The 15,228-nt window shown below is 46.9% G+C and overlaps 1 protein-coding gene across 2 annotated transcripts in view; it reads right to left on the reverse strand.

Annotated features, from left to right (window-relative positions):
- CANT1 (calcium activated nucleotidase 1) overlaps window positions 1-11,796 on the reverse strand; it is a 130,991-nt gene extending 119,195 nt beyond the window's left edge. Inside the window, exon 1 of one of the 2 annotated variants that reach the window (XM_078653969.1) lies at window positions 11,541-11,796. The gene's annotated coding sequence lies outside the window, so the exon portion shown is untranslated. The remainder of the gene's footprint in view (window positions 1-11,540) is intronic. The other variant, XM_078653970.1, reaches the window with a different exon arrangement.
- Between the last annotated feature and the right edge of the window lie 3,432 nt (window positions 11,797-15,228).

Consider the following 15,228-nt stretch of genomic DNA (forward strand, 5'->3'; position numbering starts at 1 on the left):
AAGTAGTCACCAATGTCTGGGTTGAGAGGCAGGTCTGGCTGCAATTCTGGGCACACCAGTCTTAACACTGGTTAACTCCTGCTGAGGGTGGTAGGATTGGGGCGGGTGAGATCAGTGGAGGGGTGGGAGTAACTGGTAAACATGCCTCTTAAGATTGCTATTGTCTGACAATAAATACGTATTATCAAAATGTGCTCTTTGTAGTTACATCTGCTTTTAAAATACAGCATTGTGTAGTAATGTTTTGAAAAGGTGGTGATGTTTCTTTTCTCTAGCCCCACCCCCACTGACCCCGTCCCCATCGGTGCGGCCCTCAGCCATAAACCACACTGCACTTTTATGAGCCATTACTTACTGCTTACTCATTTTAACCATAGGACTCACCTGGTATAGAGACCAGACTGTCAGTCACTAATGGGAAGCAGCTACATCACTACAATTAAAACCTATGAACTATAGATTACAATCAGATCTATCTTGTAGTAGCATTAAACCACGTATATAGTAATAGGATTGAAGCATGAAAACAGTTACATAAACCAGGTATTTGTAAAGCGCAAACTAATCCCCCCCCTAAGGGTCTCAAAGCGCTGGGAACCGTCGGGAAGATTAAGCAAGCTATTGCCCAGAGTCACATGGTGCTGAGCTGCCGTCGGTGATCGAACTGTGAATCCCGTGTTACGGAGTCAGCCACCCTGGCCGCTGCGCCACACCTCTTCCTCATAAATCTCTGCACTGTGAGCACTAATCCACTGGGCTTTCTCATTGAACAGATAATATTTAATCCACAAGGTAATACAAATTAATCTCTGCATTAGGTGCTTTTACACATACATTTGTGAATTGCGGTTAGAACCTGTGACCATCACGCTCTGCAGTTTGTTAGTAGCTCACTGAACTATCTCACAAGGATTGGTGATACCTCAGTCACATTTTAACTACAGCATGCTGCTTATTTCTGATAGTTTTAAATAAAATGAATTATTTTCCCTTTTCTAACCCTGAGCTACCTTTTTGTCTCCTTTCATTGCATTTTTTCTGGCTCTTATTTTTTTTTATCTTCTCCCCATCTTTTTCTATCCTTTTAGCTTTCCCTTGTGTTTATTCTTGCATGCATGGGGCGCCTGTTGGTAAAATGACAATTGGAGCTAAATCATCTTCACAGATCTATGATTTTTTAGCTTTAGATCATAAAGAGCTCCACAGACTATAGAGGCCATGAAAACCATCAACACACATCCTACAGTTGCAAACATACTCACAGCAGGCGCAGGCACAAATCCATCCTGCTTGACACACGCCACCCTACAGAGAAATACCCTATACACACAGACACATACATTCATCCTGTCTGCTCAAGATCCCCAACTTGAGTCTCTTTGTCAGACACGTACATACCCTACACCTTCACAAACACATAAAGCCGTCCAGTGGCACAGAGATGCCAAACTAGGTAATTGTTCCCCATTACAGTTCAGGAGGATAGTTATTGTTGTTGCCAGTAGACCCCTTAAACCCATGGGCCCAGATGCCACTGGACTTGCAGCAGGAGTGGTAGCTACACCAATTCACTCATCCCAGACGCATGCTCTCCTGAAAAGAAGTGCACCGATCCTGCAAACATAATCCTTCCAGGACTAACACACCCACACAGATAAAGAAGTCCATCCTGAAAACAGGCCCATGCATGCTGGAAAGAAGCACAGTCAATGTAGGTGTCCAACCTGCTAATAGATACTACAACATACGTATTACTGCAGGGGATTAGAGCAAGGAGAGAACACATTGTGTAGACGAGTGCTTAAAATCCCTGCACGAAGGGGGTGCCGTAAGATTAGATGAAGTGCAGAGGATGTCCATGTGGGAGAGATGGGCAAGTGCAGGTATGATTATTAATTGACGGACAGTGGGAAATTAGCTCTGCATTCATGAAAGGAAACTCTACAGATCTAGCAGTGCGATTCACAGGGTCACGGACAATAAATGCAGTAAAAATAAAGGCAGGATATATTACAGGTAGTAACATTCTTAGAACAGCCTCTGGGGGGATGAAGTATGAATAAAGCAAAGAGGCTGACTGGAGATACCAAATAAAAGAGATTACATTATGTTCAGGAACACTAATGACTAAAAACCTTTAAGAAAAGAATCCGGCAGCATTTATTGGAGACAAGAAATACATGATGAACTGGTGATCTCTCCGAGAGTGGGCTAGTCTGTCACAAATGGATTATCTCTGGAAAAAGATTGAGGGATTCCATACAGACTGTAGGTGCCCAGGTCATGAAGTCCTCAATCTCTATAGTGACACAAACGTAGTCCCTTCAGGAAGTCACGGATGAAGTATTTGCACCCATCACTCCCTTCTCTGCTCTTTTTCTTAGTTGCTCCCTCGCCTCTTCCAGCCAGCCCAGAAGAGAGTCAGACCAAGCACATCTTAAAAGCCACGGACAAAGTCACCACAAGAACACAGCACAATCAAAAAACATCACATGGTTGGGTTTTGGGGGCTTCTATTAGGGGGGGAGGGGGGCGGATGGGGAAGTTGGGGTGGGTGGAAGGGGGGTTATGTTGGGGGAGGGGAGGGTTCCGGTGTGGCGCACTGCAGACAGCGCAGGAGTGGTGACACAACTCGTTATGGCTAGGCGGGGCGGCCACGTGCAACACCCAGGTGGCGGAACCCACTATGCAGATTCTTTCCCTTAACGTCAAGGGGCTGAACAATCCCATTAAACGCAGAGCTGTCCTATCCTTTTTGGAGCACTCCGGGGCGGAGGTCTGCCTCCTACAGTAAACACACTTACTACCTAGGGACTGGCACCGCATGCGATCTAGGGCATTACCGACACACCACTACTCTTCCACCACTGAGAAGAAAGCGGGGGTGGCCATTCTGTTTGCGCGCCACTTTAGGGGTACGGTGGGGGACAAAGTCGTGGATATTAAGGGGAGGCTCCTTGCGTACAAAATACAGCTAAGGGGGTGGTCAGCCGTGATAGGTTCCATATATGCACCCAACACCAAGCAGGAATCCTTTCTCACCGGGGCCTTGGCGGATACACTCGCTCACAATGGTACTTCCACGCTCGTCGGGGGCGACATTAATTTAGTAATGGACACCCACAAAGACAGGTCAGGACAGTGATTTGGTTCCACAGGTGCAATCTCCAAAGAGGAGGGGCAATGGCTGGAGAGTAGGGGGTTCGTAGACATATGGAGATCGAGGTACCCAAACACCCGGGATATACATTCTATTCCCATGTACATCACACATATGCCCGGATAGATCATTTCCTGGGATCAGAGGAGGTGGCGGCCTTGATCAAGGACACCGAGATCGTCCCTGCAGAACTATCTGACCACGAAGCGCTAACGGTACATGTTCGGATCCCCAAACCGGAGGTACAGAAGGGCAAATGGCGCCTTAAAGAAACCCTGCTACACCGCAAGGGGGCGACACAACGCGCGCATTGCCGAGTACCTGGCCACAAACGACACGGCGGAAGTGTCCATGGCAGCGTTGTGGGGGGAGTTGAAAGCGGTGGTGCGAGGGGAGCTAATAGCGATCGCGGCAGCCGAGGCGCGGGAACATCGGGAGAAGAGGCAAACACTATCTGAACAGGTGCTCGAACTCGAAAGAGTCCATAACCGGACTGGGGCTCCGAGAATATGGCGCAAGCTTAAAGCGGCCAGAGCCCAACTAGCGTGCCTCGACCTAGATCGGGCTGAATACGCGGCACTGCGGCTACGGCACACTTATTACGTGAGGGGCAACAGGACGGGCCACCTCCTAGCGAGCAAACTCAAGGCCAAGGTCCTGCGCTCGAAAACCGCATCCATCCGGGATAGCGCAGGGCAAGACCAAAGCGACGACGAGCAGATAGCCGCGACGTTTCGGACGTACTACGCGTCATTATATGCCGCGGAACCCACCCAAGGGGGAGAGACTGCGGACTCTTATCTAGCAACGGCCGACATCACAGCCCTCAATGAGGCAAATGCGAGCTCCCTCGAGTCGCCGATCAGGGCAGACGAGGTAATCTCTGCGATAGCGTGCCTCAAGCCGCTCAAGTCTCCGGGACCGGACGGCTTTTCGGCGGGTTTTTATAAAACATTTTGCCCTCTGATAGCCCCGATCCTGGCCAGACTGTTTAACTCCTTTGAGGGCCCTGGCTCCATCCCCCACGATATGCTGGAAGCCGATATCATAGTTCTACCAAAGCCCGGCAAAGACCCCGCCAACTGCGCGGCCTACAGGCCCATATCGTTGCTAAATCTTGACCTCAAGCTCTTTACCGGCATCCTGGCCGCGAGACTGGGCCCTTGCCTCCCCGGCATCATCGAACCGGACCAAGCGGGTTTTATCCCTAACCGACAATGCGCAGACAATACGAAACGCCTACTGCACGCCATCGATAAGGCCCACTTCAACGATTCGGACGCAGCTCTACTTTCGGTCGACGCAGAGAAGGCCTTTGACCGGGTCGACTGGGGGTACCTGGACGCCACCCTGACGCGATTCGGAATTGCCGAGCGTTTCGCGCCTGGGTGGCTGGTTGTTACTCTGCCCCACAGGCGGTCATCAGGGTCAATGGGGTGTGCTCCAAGCCATTTACCATCCAGAGAGGGACGAGACAGGGGTGCCCCCTCTCCCCGTTGCTTTTTGCTCTTTACATAGAGCCATTCGCACAAAAGGTCAGGGACAATCCTGCAATCACCGGCATCAAGTTCGGGGGAGAGGCGCAGACCGTTAGCCTCTACGCCGATAACGTCCTCGCAGCACTGGAGGACCCTCTAAACTCGGTCCCGGCCTTTTTGGCGGAAATGGAGACATTCAGGAAGGTGTCTGGGTTCAACATGAATGTTGGGAAGTCGATGCTCCTACCGCTTGGCCGTAACGCCAGGGTGACCAGCACCCTTCCCCGCAACTTGGGGGGGCTTTCCTCCAGCATGTCCGTGCCTTACTTGGGAATTTCCCTAACACCGTCCACGGCACAAACCGTGGAGCAGAACTATACTGCCCTCCTAAGCCAAGTAATGGGTGACCTCACGAGATGGCGCCAACACTCACTTTCCTGGCTGGGGCGGGTGGTGGCAATCAAAATGTCTCTATTACCGAAGGTTTTATATCTATTCCAGACGCTGCCAGTCACTCCCCCTATAGGCCTACTCACAAAACTACAGGATGCTATCCGACAATTCGTTTGGGCGGGCAAACGACCGCGATTGCGCAGGGATCTCACCAGCCAAGCCACGTCGGTGGGGGGCCTGGGAGTCCCGGACCTTTTCCGATACTTTCAGGCGACGCAACTTCGATACCTCCTGGAATGGAACCGCCCAGAGTCTGAGAAGCGATGGCTTTTTCAGGATCGCGCAATGGCCCAGATGCCACTGTGGAGGATCCCCTTCCTCAGATGGCAGGACCGGCCTGCATACATGAAAAGATCACCAATTACGCGCACCACCCTACAGGTGTGGGATAGAGTGGTGGTGACCCGGGGTCTCACCACATACCCCTCACCCTTGACACCCCTTTTCGATAATCCGGCCTTTGCACCGGGCACGGTTCGCGGATCCTTTCCCCGATGGCGGTCGTCCGACTGCAGATCTGCTGGTCACTTATTCGACCCCGAGGGTTTTATGACACTGCCGACTCTGCAAGACGCCTATGCGCTCCCTCAGCTTCCGCGCTTCGAGTACTTCCAAATTTGCCACTGGCTTACGGGTAGGGACATGTTACCACAGGTCAGCAGACACCTCACCCTGTTTGAAAGATGGCTCCACACCAAGATATCGGATAAGCAGGCAATAACGGAACGGTATGCAATGCTATGCCCTCCAATACCCTCCCCCTCGCGCTCGGCAGGTCAGAGGAGATGGGAACGGGAACTAGGACGCACCCTCACTAATAGAGAGTGGCAGGACATATATTACAGGGCACATCACACTGCTAAGAATGTCGCTAGCAAGGAATCGGAAGTCAAGATTGCTTATTATTGGCACCCAATGCCAGCACAACTACATCAGGGTAACCCACGCCGAGACCCCTTGTGCTGGAGGGGATGCGGGCAGCCAGGCACTCTGACCCATATACTATGGGACTGTGCAGAGGTGCAAGAATATTGGGTCCAGGTGCTCAGGGACATTGACAAGTATTTTGACACCGACGTCCCTCGTTTCCCGGCATACACACTGCAAGGCTTACCGAACAAAATCACCTTCCCACTTAAATCGCCTAGAGGCAAACAAATGGGCTTAGCGATGGGGGCAGCAACGCAACATATACTGTCGCTATGGGGCTCCCCGCGCAAACCCACACACACCGGGTAGCTTCACAAGCTGTGGTACACAATGGGTATGGAAAGAATAGAAGCCTCCTTAACTCAGATGCAAGATACATTCCTCGAAACCTGGCAACCCCTGGTAAACTTATAAGCCGAGGAATTTAACGAGCTAACCTGCTCGAAATACCTCAGAATCCTAAGGCTGGCGGACGAGTTCCGGACGGCTACTGGGAACCCCGCCTCCAGCTCCTCTGCCTGAAATGCTGACACGTAGCTCTACTGCGATCGTCCACACCGGGGGGGAGGGAGTGGAGGGAGGGGGCAGGGTGTAGGGGGCGTTGGTGGGTTCAAGGGTGGGGGGGGGTACTTTGATGGGGTTTTTGGGACATGGCCGGTCCGCATCTAGTCCACACCCGCCCAATTAGGCATACTGTCTTACTCGACCACCTTGGCTCCTTGTGGGGGCGGGGGGAAGCAAGCCTGATTGGGGGCACGCCCCCGACGTGCATTATGTCCGACCGATGTCATGTCCTCCTTGTTTGTTTGAAATACAATGAAAAATGATTTAAACAAAAAAAAAACATCACAGTCGCAGAAGGCCCAGATATGAGAGGAACAGAGTAGTAAATAGTCCTATCAGAGACACTCTTTTGAATACCATAATAAGTATATTGTGCACCCAATATTCATAGGAAATTCGATATCTGTGATGGTTTATACCATGTCCTCTGTTTCCAACATTACATAGTAGTATTTGGCACAACTGAAAAGGATCACGATGTCACGTTGTGGGAGGTGCTAGGTAAACTTAGACAGGCAGGGCTCACTATAAAAAAAGAAAAGCATTGTACTGGTGTAGGATCAGTCGAGTAACTTGGCTATACTATCTCTTATAATGAGTTATGGTCCAAAGCAGACCTTGCATAAGTTACAGGAAAGCTAAAGAAAAGACTCCTGCCCCATCTAATAAAGAGAAACTGAAGTCCTTCTTTTGAATTGCCAAATTTTATTCAAGGTTTGTTCAAAACTTTTAAATGTATGTGGGGTATGCAGCTCCTAAAGGAAAATGAGTGTCTATGTGGGTCAATGACTATTCTGTAGGGTACGCAGTGGGATTGACCCTGCAAGAATCAAATGCCCTCACACACCTGCAGAGGTGTCATGCTTCATCATAGGGCGTTTTCCCTTCGTCTGACTAACGTTGCAATGCCCGCAGGCACCCTCAATGGGGGCTCTTTGCTGGAGATCTTCATGTCCGCCGTTTGGTGAAGTGCAGGTGTGAGGGCTTAAGGGGTGGATTGGTGTTGAGGTGTAAAAGTGTGAGGCTAAAAATAGGGAAAGAGGTACTTCTCAGGAAAAACTAGAATAAACAAGTTCTCTTACCTAAATTAAAAATTTGTAGTGCTATCTATTAGTCTTAAGTTATCTTAGATAGCTATAGGTCAACATGTTTCTAGCTTCCGTGTTGTCATAACAATGATCTAGTTGCTATTCATCAGGACCAATATCAACCTAATCTACTTAGTGATTGGAGTTTTAATGTATGGGTTCATTGATTTTCTCCCAATCACACATCCTTGATTTCGGTATTGATTTGAGACTTATTTAGCGATTACCTGTAGTTCAAAGACACATAGTACACAGTAAAAATGCCATTCGCTATTTCCAAATCATTATTTCCAATGTAGATTCTGATTCGCAAATCGTGAAACATGTGCTTATTTTGTTACACCAAACGCATGCTTATTTGTTTGCATCAATCTCATGCTTTGTGCCAAAGTATGTCACCTGTACATATAAAAAACACAAGACACGCGTAATATAAATTAAAAGTCCATCACAGTTGATAACGTACCCAAATTGGGTAAAAATGTGTGCCTCGAGGTGAGCACAATAGCACGCTGTAAGAGTACTGAAAAAGGTAATCAGTGTTTGGGTCAATTTGGCCCTGTCTGATTCGGAGTCTAGAAAGAGTTCCGTTCTGCGGAGCGTTGGCGGCTATGCCGTACTTACAGTTTGGTCAGGACAGGCTCTCTGGATGACCTACCCTCATGTGCGGACTCTGAAGTGTTGGCTCATGGGTAAGTTGGGAGTATTTAACCTGTTCCTGATGGATTAACAAGGACCGGGTGTTGCCGGTATTGGACCCGCTCTGCGTGCAAACACTAGAGTGGGGATAGACTCGGTTGGTTTATTCTGTTATTTATCTCCATTGGGAGGAAAAGGTTCCTTACGTGGAGGCCATCTGAACAACATAATTAAACCAATTGTCAATATCCATATTGGACTAAAGCTTCTACTTATTAACCATTACCAACTGGGGTTATTAACAGCGTACTCTCAATTTATAAGTCTAAGTCGTGCCTTGCGGGATTTCCACTGGTCTTGAAACTGTAGTGATCAAAACAGTTAAATTATCATTGATGAGGAATGGCCTCAATGTTAGTTTTTTAAGCTCTCTATCCGTATTATACTATGTCTTTCTAAAAGTAACAAGATATTTACAAGATATTAGGTGTATTAAGAGGAGGATTAACTTTGTATGATCAGGTAGTTCAGTTCAGCAGTGCTTGAGAGGGGCTGGGTTTGGGGGGTGCTATGTGGTGATGCATTGCAGGAAACTGGGTGTATCACTAGCCATAATAACATTATGCGCGGGTTTCCATTTCCCAGAGCTAAAATTGCAACTTTTTTGGTAGAAGAAGTGGGTAGTCTCTGTTGATGTGGACTGGAATGAAGTTATGGAGAAAAGTGAGCCCCATTAGTCAAAATACAAAGAAAGATATGATCCCGTAAGTAATGCAAAAGAGTCTAAGTTTTGTGTGGGAGACTTGGTAAGTGTGAATGTACCTATTTTATATTTGTACTTCACGGAAGTACACATTTTTCTGAACCCGGGAAAATGTGTTGCTTGGGTCATATCGTCATCCTTAAAAATGGAGAAGCCTGGAGTGTGCAAAATTCAACTAAGTAAGATGTACCCATCAGAGACCATCCTATCATGTGTCTGTCTTTTCAACAGGACAGAAGAGAACACTTTAGGACATACGTACTGCACCTAAGTGGCATTGATCTGAATCTCTCCATTTTATTTATGGCGTTACTCTTATGCACTGCAGTTAAAACATCTGCTCCACTCATTGTATTAATGTTGTGTGTTTTGTTCTTATTTGGAATGATGGCACCATGGTTCCAGTTGAGAGTTTCAGATCTTGTCAGTTGAGGTGAGATCTGGAACGGTCAACAGGAATGGATCTGTGCTGTTCGTGGTACCGCCGCTTTCGACACAGTCTGCCACAGTACCCTTATACAATGCCTCAGCAACATTGGAATACAAGAAAAAGCCTTGAACTGGATCACCTCATTCCTCGCCGGGAGAACCCAAAGAGTCCGACTTCCCCCTTTCCACTCTGAAGCCACCGAAGTCATCTGTGGCGTACCACAAGGATCTTCACTCAGTCCCACCCTCTTCAACGTTTACATGAGTCCACGCGCGTCAACACAACATCATCTCTTACGCCGCCGACGACACCCAGCTTATCCTTTCCCTCACCAAAGACCCCAACACCGTCAAAACCAATCTTCACGAAGGCATGAAAGATGTAGCCGAATGGATGAATCATAGCCGCCTAAAGCTCAACTCAGACAAAACAGAGGTGCTCATCCTAGGATCTTCCCCCACTGCCTGGGACGACTCTTGGTGGCCTTCCGCTCTGGGCACAGCACCCACACCCACAGACCACGCACGTAACCTTGGCTTCATCCTAGACTCCTCTCTCTCGATGTCCAGACAAGTCAACGCAGTCTCATCCTCTTGCTTCAACATACTTCGCACTCTCAAAAAGATCTTCCGCTGGATCCCCCTGGATACAAGAAAGACTGTCACCCACGCACTGGTCACAAGTCGACTCGATTACGGCAACACACTTTACGCCGGAATCACAGCAAAATTACAGAAAAAACTCCAACGTATCCAAAACGCATCAGCGAGACTCATATTGGACATCCCTCGCCAAGATCACATCACCGAACACCTAAAAGACCTCCAATGGCTTCCCGTCAACAAAAGAATTACATTCCGCCTTCTCACCCACGCACACAAGGCCCTCTACAATCTAGGTCCCGAATGCCTCAACACTCGCCTGTCCTTCTACAAGCCCACCCGCCAACTAAGATCGTCCAATCAAGCCCTTGCCGTAGTCCCACGCATCCGAAAATCTACCATGGGTGGCAGATCCTTCTCCTTCCTTGCCGCCAAGACCTGGAACTCACTCCCCACTCACCTCCGCCTTACTCAAAATCACATCGCCTTCAGGAAAGATCTTAAAACTTGGATATTCGACAAATGATTATACCCTTCCTCAAGCGCCTTGAGACCCTCTGGGTGAGTAGTGCGCTATACAAATCCCTGAACTTGAACTTGAATAAAGAAATACACCAGGAATCTGGACTCTGGCTCGTGTTATGCCTCACAACCCTTTCTCATTCTGTTTTAAAGTTCTTCCTTTTTTGCATATTAACAGGTTGTTTACCTTGGTTTTCCCTCAGGTGAAGAGGTGTATTGTATTCCCTTTATGCTCCCTGTCTAATTGTTCCTTGCCTCTCTCTTTTATTGTCATGATCACAGTGTAGCTTGAACATAGAAATTAGATTTAATTTTATGTTGCTACACATTAAGTGGATTATTTTACTACTGTTTTGCGTAATCTTTTTGATGTTGGCAGCACAAGGTTGCAGAATTATTTCTGTAGTCCTCAAATGTTGTGTTTTATTCTCTTCTTCGCGTGTAATACGTTTAATACAACAGTGTGGCGTGAAACGTGCAGAAGTTATATGTCAACATTCAGGGAAGCCTGCTTTTATTTCGACAACAAAAAATATCAGGCTTATATTATCAAAATACGCATAAAGCTCCATTTGCTTATACATTAATCCGTCAATCATGATGCAATCTTCTACTCTAGAGTAGACGTATTCGTCTGTGTTCCTTATGGAGTTCATTGACCAATCCGTTCTAATGCACGATGAAGCAGATTGAAGAAAGGAACGAAAAAAGAATTATAGCACAAAAGAGAACAGAACCAAGGGTAACTAGGTGCCAACTTATTCTATCATTTACACCTATCGTAAAAGAGGTTAAACATAATGGCAATAGTGAAAGCAAACGCTATAAGGAATACGCTGAATAGTCGGGGACCTGTCAAAGAAACCACTTGAACCCAGACAAACAATGGGACGGCGGGTAAAATATCTTACCTCCCGTCCCCCGACAGACATCTAACATCCGATCTCCTCTATTTTGTCTCCGACTCTAAGCGACCAACTTCAACATGCGAAGGGATCATCACAGCGCGGGCTGTAAACCGACAGACTAAGGGAGTACTATTAAAGTCTTTTGGATTATGCTCCGCTGTCATCCCTGCGAAAGGTTATTACAAAATAACACGCCCCCAAAAGACAGTCCACCCATCGCCATAGAAGCCGCTACCTCAGCGACACCGGAAGAAAACGCGCCGTGCTCCGGACGAGACCGGCTGTGCTCCGGAAAATATAGCCCAGCCGTGTGAGAGCCGGTGCTTAAGGGTCTGTGCTCGCGCCTCGGCTGTCAGCTTGAGCGGTGACCATCTAATGTCGAGTTTGGGAAGTCAGTATGCCGGGTAGTTCAGACACTGTGCCCACACCCATAGGCGTCTACCACAGTTAAGTCCTCCTGTCTCTGATTCAAGTTACGGACACCGAGTCACAGACGTACAAGTAACGGGGCCGGTGAAGTGCGTGAGGGTACAAGCCATAATGGGACGCGGGCTGGGCGCCTCCTTCAGCGGGCAGATGTTAATATTATAGGGCATTGCAAGATGGCCGAGAAATTAGGAGGTGAGGCTTGTTTGTTTTAGCACATCTGTGGTGCGCATGCGCTTTGAAGTTCTATAGTTGCTCCTTTCAAGAAACTATGCGCACTTCTCATGTGAGTTCGAGGTTTGACGACTTATCTGCTACCAACCGATATTGTGGCAGAGCACGATTGCGCCTTCTGAGCGGCACCTGGCAAACTCCATCTATAGACTTCCTGCAAACCACGTCGGTTGCGGAGGGTGACCTTACATAGTGAATGAGTATGTCCTTGAAAAACCCTGCTGGCCGTAAGAAACAAGCATTTACAATGCAATAGGTCTCGCAATTGCGCGTTTTTGAGCTTTTGCCATGTAAATGGCAATACCTTTTATAAAAAAAAAAAAATGCCATTTACATTACCAATAGTTCAAAGTTTTGCAAAAGCAATACCTATTGTATTGCAGAGTGCGATGTCCGTGAAGCGGGTGCCGCACTCACTATTAAAGTAAAAAAAAAAAAAATGAAACCGAGTGCGGCGTCCCTGAAGCAGGCACCGCGCTTAACATCAAAGTTAAAAAAATATAATTTAAACTGAGCGCGGTGTCCCTAAGCAGGTGCCGCCCACAGCAAGCAAATACAAAAAAAGCAGCAGTGTCAATAAACAAAATAGTGCTCACCCACTTATAATGCAGACAGTGTAACATGCCAAGTAAAAGGTTCAGTCGTTATGGGCGTTAACAAATGCAGACAAGGCGGTACCAAGGAGGGACTAACAAGCCCATTTACGAATCCAAAGCCAGCATTTAAGAAAGACAATGACAAATATGGGCGTAGAGTTGGTGGGGCTTCCACTGAATACTCCATTAGAGCATGCCTCGCAGAGGGAGCAGTGCATGCGTGCTGCCGGTAGGCTCGACCTAAAAAGGATCCTACTCATAAACCCCTTTGTTTCCTCATTTTTGACTCTTCTACCCCGTGGTCCGGTACTCCCTTGCCAATTCCAGCTCACGCAGTAGAGTGCTAAAAAGACATTCTCGTAAGACAACTAATGCTTTAAACAGGAATTTCCATTGAGGTAGACAAGGGTAGGCGCTGCTACTCCTGGCTTACTCTTGGATAACTCCAGCCTTTACTATTGTTAGTATTGAAGGGCATGCAGGCAGTTGTATGGTTTATTTGCAGTGCATTTCATTTTTTGTCCTTTAAGCCCACCTGCAGCAAAAAGGGGATGTTTGATGGGATAAGGTAGGGATAATGGACCAAGCCAGTGATGTCTCTAGGGGTCACAATGATCCTCCCCCCACGGCTGACATTTGGTGAATTAACACCCTAGGAGTTGGAAAAAATAATTACATAAGTAAATAAAAATCAGTGAACATTTATAATTTCCATGCACCCCCTTCCATAGGATCTGTACCTCCTAACACATGAACAGAAATGTCTGCAAAAGGAAATCCACACTCTATATGTTCATATAGGAATACATTTTTTCCATTCAAAATAGATTAAAACAAAACGCCTGTGTTTGTAGCTCGTAGCATGAAAACAACACATACATCTTACACAGTGGCTCATGTCTGTCTATTAATGTTGCATGAAACAGTTCTATAGAGAAGGCCATTCTAGACACGCCAAACTGGAAACATTATGTTAACTTCCAACACCGTTTGTCAAAAACAATTTTAGTATACATAGGCAGGGGCATTTTACGTCGCAGGCTCTAAAAATAGCCAATAAACTTCTCAGACCTGAGGTTCCCCCTGCCAACTCTCCTGACTCGCTAAATAAGCAACGTCCTTTGCCCTATGCAACCTGTCTTTAACATTCATTTTATCACTATAATTCTAAGGATATAGTTTTAAATGAATTTTACACATAAACACAGACAGATTATGTATCAATCTATGCACGGTGGCAGCAAATGGATTTATTTTTATTTAAAAATAATATTTTTTTACTCAAGGTTAAAGAGCTGCATATGGGCACACGTGCTCCGACTACAGTGCTACATTTTCAAGTCAGTATATTGTTTAGTGTTTAGCAATTCAGTGCATCAAAATTTTAAAGACGTCAGTATTCTAATGGACATTTATCATTTAATGAAACTTGTTCATGCGCTAGGGGCATATTTATTTGCTCCACCAAAAAACAAACATAAGAAAGCGACAATAAAATTAGGAAACAAATATGGATAAATACTGACTGAAATAAAAAAAAATACTATGAAACCGTAAAACCTATTCATAATCCAAAACAGGGTGCTTTTGTTGTCCTGAGCAAACTCCCTCTCCCTAGCATCTGTCAAACAATTGTAGCCCCGGGCCAGTTGGCTTTCTTCGTCCCTAGACAGGTAGCTCCCGGCATTGGCAGACTTATCCTACAGTCTCCAACCTTCTTGGGAGAGAATGACCTGAAGCTGACAAACATGACAGCAGAGGTGCGCCATGTTGCAACCCTGAGTATGTCGTAAGCCTTGTCACCATCTTTGCGTTTGGAGGGTGGGTCCTGCACTAAAGTCAGTGAGCGGTTGAACGACAATTACGACTTTTCTTTTCAACTCCAAGTTAAGTTACAGGAATGGCCAAACAGACGTACTCACCTTTGCAGCCCGGCTTCTTCTCCACAAGAAAATAAGTTGCGTGGCCGCTATAATAAAAGAGTGCCGTGCTTGCAAAATAAATGAGTAAATAATACATTTTAAAAGGAGCAAGAGCAAATTCAGAAGATAATAAATGCGCGTGGCCGCTTGAATGCAGCCTGCGCCGTAAAATAAATAACTAAACGTGGCCGCGCTGAAAAGTTAATAAATACTTTAATAATATAAAAGCGGGCTGGTGCTGGGATGTCATGGGTGCAATAACGCAAGGGCATTAAATAAAACCAGCTCACCAGCTTATAAAGCAGACCATGTAACACCACCAGTAAATGGTCCAGTCATTATGAGCGGTAACAAATGGAGACAAGGCGGTACCAAGGAGGGACTAACAAGCCTCATAAGAATTCAGGAGCCAGCCTTTACAAAGAACAATAACACAAGCCAATGACATTTGTGGGCGGGGCTTCCAGTGCATACCCTAATACAGCATGCCTCGCAGAGCGAGCAGTGCATGTG

This window comes from Lissotriton helveticus, chromosome 7, assembly GCF_964261635.1.
Source record: "Lissotriton helveticus chromosome 7, aLisHel1.1, whole genome shotgun sequence".
Taxonomy (NCBI): Eukaryota; Metazoa; Chordata; class Amphibia; order Caudata; family Salamandridae; genus Lissotriton; species Lissotriton helveticus.